Source organism: Theropithecus gelada, chromosome 13, assembly GCF_003255815.1.
Source record: "Theropithecus gelada isolate Dixy chromosome 13, Tgel_1.0, whole genome shotgun sequence".
NCBI classification, from domain to species: Eukaryota; Metazoa; Chordata; class Mammalia; order Primates; family Cercopithecidae; genus Theropithecus; species Theropithecus gelada.
This window is the reverse complement of record NC_037681.1, coordinates 88,920,353-88,930,845: the sequence shown is the minus strand read 5'-3', so window position 1 is coordinate 88,930,845 and position 10,493 is coordinate 88,920,353.

Here is a 10,493-nt window from a genome sequence, read left to right as displayed (position 1 = left end):
TGCCCTGCTTTAGAAAATATGGCCATTTTAACAATATTGATTCTTCCAATCCATGAGCATGGGATGTTTCCATTTATTTGTGTCATTTACAATTTCTTTCATCAATGTTTTATAATTTTCCTTGTGGAGATCTTTCACCTTCTTGGTTAAATACATTCCTAGGAATCTTGTGCGGGGTTTTTTGTTTTGTTTTGTTTTTTGTAGCTATCCTAAATGGAATTGACTTCTTGATTTGGTTCTTAGCTTGGTTGTTATTGGTGTATAAAAATGCAACTGGGCCGGGCGCGGTGGCTCACGCCTGTAATCCCAGCACTTTGGGAGGCCAAGGTGGGCAGATCATGAGGTCAGGAGATCGAGACCATCTTGGCTAACACGGTGAAAACCCATCTCTACTAAAAATACAAAAAATTAGCCGGGCGTGGTGGCAGGCGCCTGTAGTCCCAGCTGAGGCAGGAGAATGGCGTGAACCTGGGAGGCGGAGCTTGCAGTGAGCCGAGATCTCACCACTGCACTCCAGCTGGGGTGACAGAGCGAGACTCGGTCTCAAAAAAAAAAAAGCAACTGATTTGTAAACACTGATCTTGTATCTTGAAATGTTACTAAATCACTTATTAAATCTAGGAGTCTTTGGAGGAGTCTTTAAAGTTTTCTAGGTATAAGATCATATTGCTAGCAAATAATTTGACTTCCTCTTTTAAAATTTGGATGCCTTTTATTTTTTCTCTTGTCTGATTGATCTGGCTAGGACGTCACATGTATGTTGTTTTTTAAAAAAATTATGTCACATTTAAGGATAATTATTTATATTGTTATTGTAAATAAATGAAAGCTTGCCATGCTAAGATTTTGATAATCAAGTTTAGTCTGTTTTTATTTAGGAACAAATTGTTTACCTCGATTTAAAAAGTTCCCTTACCATTATAAATTAAGAACAACTTCAAAATGTGGATAGCATCTCAAGTACAGAACCAACCTGATAAAAAGTTCCAAATATGAAATCTAAGTTTTAAATGAAATTTGTGTCTAAAACCAATGTATCACCATAGTACAACTTATTATCATCTAGCTTTTAAAGAAAGACTTTCAAAAAAATTAAAATGGACTTTTTGAATAGTTACCAGTTAAGGATAATGTAGTTTTGAGGAAGAAGGTATTTCTTTTAGCTTTCTGTATTGGAAAGTGTGAAATACAAATGATAATGTTCAATAGAAAGTAATGAAATGTTTTCACATTTCAAAAATCACTGAGATCTCTGGCTTTATTCAATAATGACCTTATTAATAATAAATAGTAAGTAAATCATTCCTTTAAAAATAAAGGCTTTAACCTATAACATGACCTCACCCACATCCCAAATGCTCTAGTAGCCTTTCCAGATAAGAGAAGTCTGTACAAAGGCCATAAAACAAAACAAAACAAAACAAAACCTCTCTCTATTCTATGTTTTCTTATAATATGTTTCCTTTTTTAGGCTGTTTCATTTATGAGCTGCTTATTGCCTCTTCTGATCTCTATAATGGGCTTTATGGATTTTATTAAAAGAGTAACAGTTAAACTTGTGAAACTGGAGATATGAGTAATAAAAATGGATTTTTAAAACCTTTTTCTGCTCAGATTTTCATTTCACTACCTTATTCTCAGATTTTCATTTTAATTACTTCTCAGATTTTTATTTCAACGTCATATTTCATATATACAACCAACAACTTTGAAATAACAAAACAGTATTTGGCAGGATTACATGTTCAAGCAATGGAACCAAAGCAAGATTGTGGTTTAAACAAAAAACGACAGTTTAAAAGACCATTTTCTTACTCCACATATCTGCTTCCCATATATCTTGGAAATACACTTATTTATTTATTGTATAAGCAATATTGTAATTCTTAAAAAATTTACTATTGCATAATATCATCTAATGAGCAGAAACTTGTTTGGAAACAATAGAGAAGATTGTATTTCTGCCATTTCTACATAATAGCCCAAAATGTTCTAAATGAGAAAATATTGGTGAATTTGTGGTCATGAATGTAAGACATTCATGTCTCCATGATTTGACTGTTTTGACAAAGTCAAAGAAATTGGACCATTATTTCTTTTCTCAAGGCAACTTCTGGGCTTACTGGATGACAGACAAATTGCCCAAGTCATTGGTAGCTTTAGTATGACCTTCTGGTACTGTTCTTTACGGAGGGAATTGGCTTTTATTTACACATGGTTCTTAGGCTTAGGTTCAGGTACCTTGAACCACTGTTACCAGAGCTCTCCAAAACTTAATGCGTTACGTGAACACAAGATTTGATGAGAGAAACAGTCACAAAACAGCATGATCCTATTTTATTTTAAAAAGAAAATGAAATATATAATGAAATGTATAATGCGTGTGTATGCACACCCGCACCCCCCGCCCCCCGCCGCCCCATAGTTATGCACCAAATGGCAGTATAACATAGTGGTGAAAAGGTTGGGTTTTGGAGTCACACAGATCTAGGTTAAACTTCCAGCCCCAGCACTTAATCTCCACTCTTCTTAGACTCAGTCAACTGAGAAGACTTAAAAATAGTACATGGTAGAGGCTTCAAAGTGCTTAAAATTGTGTCTTTATAAACTATGAATACTTATTCCCACGCTCTTCCAGCCATACCTGTGATTCTTCGTTCCACGCTAACCAGCCAGGCTCAGATCTCTCAATGCTTCTCCACCAATATTGGGTCCTGGAGTATGCTGTTGTGGTTCAAAGTTCTTAAACTCAGTGTTCATAGTGTCTAACCTGCCTACCCATCACTGTCTAAACATCCTGTAGATCTTTTTAAGCCAATGCCTAAGTTACTCTATTATAAGAACATGCCCATCTCTACCACTCCTTGATTTGAGTCTTCTGAGACTCCTCTCATGACCTCAACTTCATAAATCCTTATTCTTAAACACATCCTTTGAACACCAGGATCTTTTTGTTTAGGTCTCCAAAGACCAATCTTTTTCTCAAAGCATCTGCTAAAGGCAAATGATTCAACATCTTTGGTGTCCAGATTAATGCAGTTTTATTGTACACTAAGAATATCCATTACTAATTAGAGCTTGGATATTTATATATTTAGATTTAATTTAAAATGAATACCATTATGCAGTGTTTCATTTTATGCAATCTCTCTTTATGATATACCATTAAGAAGAGTTTCTTGTGTTGCTGTGTAACTTAGATAAAAATAAGCTGGGTGTGGTGGCTCATACCTGTAATCTCAGCACTTTGGGAGGCTGAGGCAGGCAGATCACTTGAGATCAGAAGTTCAAGACCATTCTGGCCAACATGGTGAAACCATGTCTCTACTAAAATTACATAAATTAGCCAGGTGTGGTGGCACGCACCTGTAATCTCACCTACTGGGGAGGCTGAGGCACGAGAATCACTTGAACCTGGGAGGTGGAGGTTGCAGTGAGCCGAGATTGTACCATTGCACTCCAGCCAGGGTGACAGAGTGAGACCCTGTCGCAAAAAAAAAAAAAAAAAAAAAGATTAAAAATAGGAAATGTAATCACATTTAAAGAAGGACCATAGGGTCTAATGTTTCTAAGTTAGAAGAAAGGTCTTTTTTCTATAACATCAGTTTTTTAAACGAAAAGCAGATTACAAAATATCACAGTGGGCAGTACTCTTACTTTGTAATTTATCCAATTACCTAACAGGGGAGGTTCTGTTCAGTCATACCAAATGTTTACACAACATTGTAGACAGCACAATCAATTTTAAAGTGCTTTCTGTTACCTGCTTTCTGCAAATAAAACCATCCTCTGGCTCTTGGGTTGATCCACTATAATTGCTAATTTCAGTGCTTTATAGGATCTCATAAAAAGAAGCAAGGATAGAAGACTGGGTTGGAAACAGGTGTAGGGTGGGGATTTCAAAGCTCAGAATTTGAGATTAGTGTAGGCAAGAAAGGAGGGATGACGGCCAGAAAGCATACAGCTCCAGCATGAGTTTCTGGAAGGACCTGATTGTAATCGTTATGCTGGAGGCTCTATTGCTTCTTCATTCTTCACACTTCACTATTCCCCATTGTTTTTTGAAAAGTCTTTTTTTTTCTTGGCAAACCACCCTTATACAGATGCTGACAATGGGAAAAGACACAGGGCCCTGCTAATCGTAAAGACACTGATTTATAGTAAAAGAAAGAATCTTTTCTTCTTAGGCAGGGTAACTAATGACTATAGTGATGTCTTGGAACTAAAATGAGCAGCAATTTTAATATATAATGGGAAAAACAAATTGAAACTAAGCAAAATCACCATTGACAAAATTTGTGCCTAAAGTGGAATGGGCCCTGAAACTCTACTTTTTTTTAATATAGGTAATTTGTTTACATGTTAATGCCTCTCTTCCTTCAGATTTGTCACTTGAGTGGTTAACAGAACTTTTTGATTTTGTGAGGAAATGAACATGCTCTTTAAAAATCAAAGAACATGTAGGATTCACTGAAAAAAAAAACTCATTTACCAAACATTTCATTTTTATTCAAAAATACACACTTTTAAATATTTTCTTAGAAATGCAACCAACTTCCTCATTCTGATAAAATGCACAAAATGCATTTACAGTGCAATTTTCACCTCTGACCTTGAGAATTTTAGCACTAGTGCAATTTGCCATTTATGCAAAAATAAGTTCTACTTACAGTATTATAAATTGTATGTATCTTATACAAAGTTATAAATTCTTTTCAAAAGAGTAGACTATTTTTTAAAGCACACTGATTAATTTTCGTGATATAATTTTGAACAAGGAGGCATGGCTCATTTACTATACCTTAACAATTTACAATATCATATATGCAGAAATTATATCATATGTATTTATTTCTACAACTACATTTCTTCAAAATATACCTTTTTGATTACTCTTATTTTCCTGGAAGAACAGCATTGTAGATAATGTGCTAGTGAATATTTTGAGTTTGGTTCCAACAAGTTTGCCCTAAAATAAAAAACAAATGTATATGACAAGTTTAATTATTACAAAGAGAACTGATATAAGCAGTCAATTCTTTCTTATAAAAGATATTTCTAATTTAGAATATTGCACAAGGAAGAATCTGTTCTACCAGGAAAACAGAAGGAATTAACTACTTAGAATTTAAATCAGACTTGTAACTATATCTAGTTATGATATTACTTTTGTTGAAGCAAATCCTTCCATTACATTCATAGAACACAGATATAGAGGAACAACATTGCAGTTAACTTTAGGTACAAATGAGTGGCTGGTTTTATTTTCTGTCAATTGTTTTACTTAGGGTACCATGGAGAGAAAGAACAACATAATATAAAATTTTGCATAATTTTTTCTTCATTTTCAGATGGAGTCTCGCTCTGTCACCCAGGCTGGAGTGCAGTGGCGCGATCTTGGCTCACTGCAAGCTCCGCCTCCCGGGTTCATGCCATTCTCCTGCCTCAGTCTCCCGAGTAGCTGGGGCTACAGGTGCCTGCCACCATGCCTGGCTAATTTTTTGTATTTTTGGTAGAGATGGGTTTTCACCATGTTAGGCCGGATGGTCTCGATCTCCTGACCTCATGATCCACTCGCCTCAGCCTCCCAAAAAAATTTTGCATAATTTTTAGAATGGTGTATGTGCTTGGACAGAGAAACGCTGTAAAGCAATGTATATGACATATAAACATTTTATAACCAATGCATTTGTGGTTTATGTGTGTTATTGATACAAATTATAACAAAATAACACATGCAGTTGACCCTATATCATATGACATTTTCAGACCATATTATCTTCAATTGTTTTTAAAAAAACCTCTGAAGACGTCATTTGTCAGTTGTATGGGTAGCTCATTATGTGGCCTTAATGTAGTATTTGCATACTTCATTTGACCCTTCATTGAAAAAATAATTGATAAATTAGTTTTGCTTATTTTTAAGGTAAAAATGAAGTTTTTGATGAATCAGATTAATTATTCAATAGTAGATAAAGTAGGCAATGTCAAGTAAGAATTAACCCATGTTCTGTAAGTAAAAGTTTTCATTAATTTACTATTTTGCCTTCAAGTCTAGTCATTGAATATATACACATGCAATTTTCAGCATAGAAGTCATAGATTAATAATAAGAAAAAAATAGTTCTTAATTAACTAGGATACCTATATATTAAGGATATGAGCTTTTTAGTTGTCATCCATGTGTTGTATTTTCTCCCATACACAGGATGAAAAATAAACTTCAAAAATGCCACAAATGGAATCAAAAGTCAAACTACAAACTCGGCAGAATCATCCTAACAAATGTATGGGGATCATATCCTTCATATACAAAATGTATAGACAAATTTCCCCAAGAAAAGTGGGCACTGAACAGGTAAGTCACAGGGATATATTCTTAGTGGTTGATGTAAAAGGTCAAAACTTTGGAAAACTGTTCAATATTACCATAAAACCAAGAAATGCAAATTCAGATGAGATGCCACTTGTTTAAAAGCCTACATTTAAAGGAAATACCAATATTTAGTTTGTATAGTTGTGGGAAAATGGGTGCTTCTTGTTTTTTGTAAATTCTTGGATAATTCATTTAGGCAAGAATCCTGTTAATGGGGATTCTGCTAGGGATAATAAAATTGATAAAATTATGGATATTAGTCATGTCAGTTTGTTTCAGGCACGGGATAGTAATAGGGCTGTGGTGCCTGAATTCAGGTTGAGTGCTAGGAATGCAGTAGTTGTAAGAATAAAATAAATAATTAGGTTAAAGATGGTAATATTTGGGTTATATATTAGTACTGCTATTATTCAGCCTATATGGGTGTACAAATTTACGGGGGCACAAACTTTAAAAAATCTTTATGCCTGGCTGGGTGCAGTGGCCCACACCTATAGCCCCAGAACTTTAGGAGGCTGAGGAAGGCTGATTTCTTGAGCTCAGGAGTTTGGGACCAGCCTGGGCAACATGGCAAAACCCCCTCTCTACAAAAAAAATACAAAAGTTAGCCGGGTATGGTGGCATGCACCTGCGGTCCCAGCTACTTGTGAGGCTAAGGAGGGAGCACTGCTTGAGCTCAGGAAGCTGAGGCTGCAGTGAGCTGCAATTGTGTCAGTGCACTCCAGCCTGGCCACAAAGTGGGACCTTGTCAAAGATAAACATATCATTGTCTATAACAGAAAAAAACTGAAAACAACCAAAATCAAAATTTATAAGGGATTTGTTAAATAAATTAAGGCATATACTAATATAATTGGATATATAAAATCAAAAATATTCATAAAGAATATTGAAAGATGTAAGGAACATTCCCCAAATATTAAGTGGAAAAGCATTTAATAAAACAGTATATCACCAATAAATACATCGCTATACATTATATATATATATGATTGACTATACATCCAAATATAAATAATGATTATGGTGTTACGATTACAGACGGTTTTCCTTTCTTTACCCTTTTCCATATTTAAAACATCTTCTATAATAACCACGTTAATGATCCAATACTGTTTCCCCTAAGGATATTTCAGAATTAAGCTATTCCATTTATGCCACTAAACAATTACGCAGTGCCCAGAGTCAGGCGAAAGAGAAACAGGCTTACTCAAAAACAATAGCACAATGTTCAGAGTACTTTCTTCTAGTGGAAACAACAGAAGTAAAGGACATGCAAAGACATGTCCTACAAAGACATATATTACTAATGCCTAATATATGGCCTCAGTGTCCCCTGCTCTGTATACATCCCCACCTAGAAAATGCCACCCTAAGTTATGTTCTCATCATTGTTTACTCACAACTGAATGGCACTGCAGTGGCATTGGCTCCTTATTCCCAAGACGAGTCAGTGGGGACTTTTGAGGTCTGCCATCCAAAACCAATTAATCCCTAGTACATGTGAGTTATAGTTTGAAAATAACATTCCCTTTTCTACTGGTCAGCCTGATCCTGGAGTATATACCTTTTCAAGTATCAGATGAGTTAAGCTAATGAATGAATATTCTACACCAAACCAATCTTCTTTGACTTCCAAAGAAGTCAAAGAACTCATTTTCTTTCCTTCCAAAAATAGCTTGTACTCTTATTTTTTCTTTGGAAGCCACAGTCTACCATCAAAGTTCCCTGAGAAAAATTTTGACAATCGAAAGAACTGGATTCAGTATGTTCATGCACAAAGTCCTGATTCAGTACTAAGAAATGCTATTTTTATATTTTTAGATAGAATAAACAACTGAAATCCTAATCCTTTATTAAAGATCTCTTAAGAATTGTTGTGAGGTGACCCAAATATCCCTTACCACATGCCCTCTGCATTTTAAAATTTTTCTTTTTTCTTTTTCTTTTTTTTTTTTGAGATGGAGTCTTGCTCTGTCACCAGGCTGGAGTGCGTTGGTGCGATCTTGGCTCACTGCAACCTCTGCCTCCCGGGTTCTAGCAATTCCCCTGCCTCAGCCTCCCAAGTAGCTGGGACTACAGGTGTGCGCCACCACACCTGGCTAATTTTTTGTATTTTAGTGGAGACAGGGTTTCACCATGTGGGCCAGGATGGTCTCAATCTCCTGACCTCATGATCTACCCACTTTGGCCTCCCAAAGTGCTGGGATTATAGGTGTGAGCCACCATGCCTGGCCATTAAAAATTTTTCTATAGTGTTCTGATTGCTACTTGAAATCTATCTTAAGGCTGTGGGTAAAATGTGAAAATTGGATTATAGGGAAAAATAAAAATCTTTCATGAAAACAAAGTAAAATTTCTGAAGTAAATTAACTATTAATTTTATGCAGTTGCTAAAATATTTTTATAAATTAAAATTTTTCTATTACATTTGTTGCAAAATATCTTTTTACATTGTAATATATTGTTTAACTGACACATTTTAATAAAGAATATATGCGTTTTGGTAAAAGTACTGATAATATTCTTTAACATTTGTCTTCAGTCTCTCATATATAAAACATCTAATATATATTTTCTGATATTAGTATGTTTTCATTTGCTTGAATATATTTTTCTTTTTTTTTTTTTTTGAGATGGAGTCTTGCTGTTGCCCTCAGTTGCACTCAGACGGGAGTGCAGTGGTGTGGTATCAACTCACTGCAACCTCCGCCTCCCAGGTTCAAGCGATTCTCCTGCCTCAGCTTCCTGAGTAGCTGGGATTACAGGCACGCACCACCATGCCTGGCTAATTTTTGTATTTTTAGTAGAGACGGGGTTTCACCATGTTGGTCAGGCTGGTCTGGAACTCCTGACCTCGTGATCCGCCCACCTTGGCCTCCCAAAGTGCTGGGATTACAGGTGTGAGCCACCGTGCCTGGCCCTCTTTTTTTTTTTTTTTCCCCAAACGGGTTTTAATTGCATGTTTGTTCAAATTGTTAAGAGTACTTAAGGTAGTTTAAATTAACGCATTATATTGGAAACGTTCCTATCTTTGTAATAAACAAGCATTACATTAGTGGTTGGTGGTGAACACTTTGAGGCAAAGAACTTACATGAGTACTGCCCAATAGAACTTTCTGCAATGTCCAATACCGTAGCCACTAGGTATGCAGCTATTGAGCACTTGAAATGTAGTTAACAAGACAGAACTGAATTTTTATTCATTTAAATTAATGTAAACCTAAATAGCTAAAAGTGGCTATTGACTATCACATTAGGCAACTTAGGCTAGATGACTATCCAAAATTCACACAGGAATGGCCTGGAACCAGAAGTGAGATTAGAACTAGGGTCTTACTCCAGTCACTGATTCATGTGTGGAGCTAAGCATGCAGATAGTTTTGAGTGCATACATGCATTAGTGGGTCAACAAGTATGACAGATAGGTATTCTCCAGTGCCATAATAGTTTTGTTTTACATTTACATCATATTTTCTGTTATGTTTAAGAAGATGGTATAAAGTACTCTTACTAAACTAGTAAAATGGAAATCCTATCAAAGTCCAAATAACCAGGCTTTTTCTTGGTATTCACTTTTATGTGATAAAGACCAAATAAATGAGACAGACTTTTAATTCAGATAAACAACATCATGACATAATCTAGTACACCTCAATGGACACCTCCATCTGTCTTGGTCCTCTCTGACCACACTGCTGGACTCCCCTAGCCACTAGATGATGTTGATCAACCTTTGATCTTGAATTCCTCCCTTTCAGCTTCCAGTGTATCTTTACTGGGTCTTCTGACCCCTGGTTTGTTTGTCATCTTTCCTATCACTTCTTTTTCCTTCTGCCACTCAAATGTAGGTGCTCCCTTTAGTTCTGCCTTAACCCAGGTCTATACTGTTTAAACTCTCTGATTTCTGTCCTCTCTTTCTTTTTTATGTAGATTTTTATGTAGATAATTACCCAACTTTTATGTACTTATATATGAAAAAATAATTAGCATAGAAAAAGAATAAAGCTCATTATGTAAAGAGTGTTAACAAACCGTGTTTAAAAACACCGTGGACTTTTCTTCTAACACACAAAATTAGATGTGAATGCAAGAGGTTTAGGAATAAATCTTATGA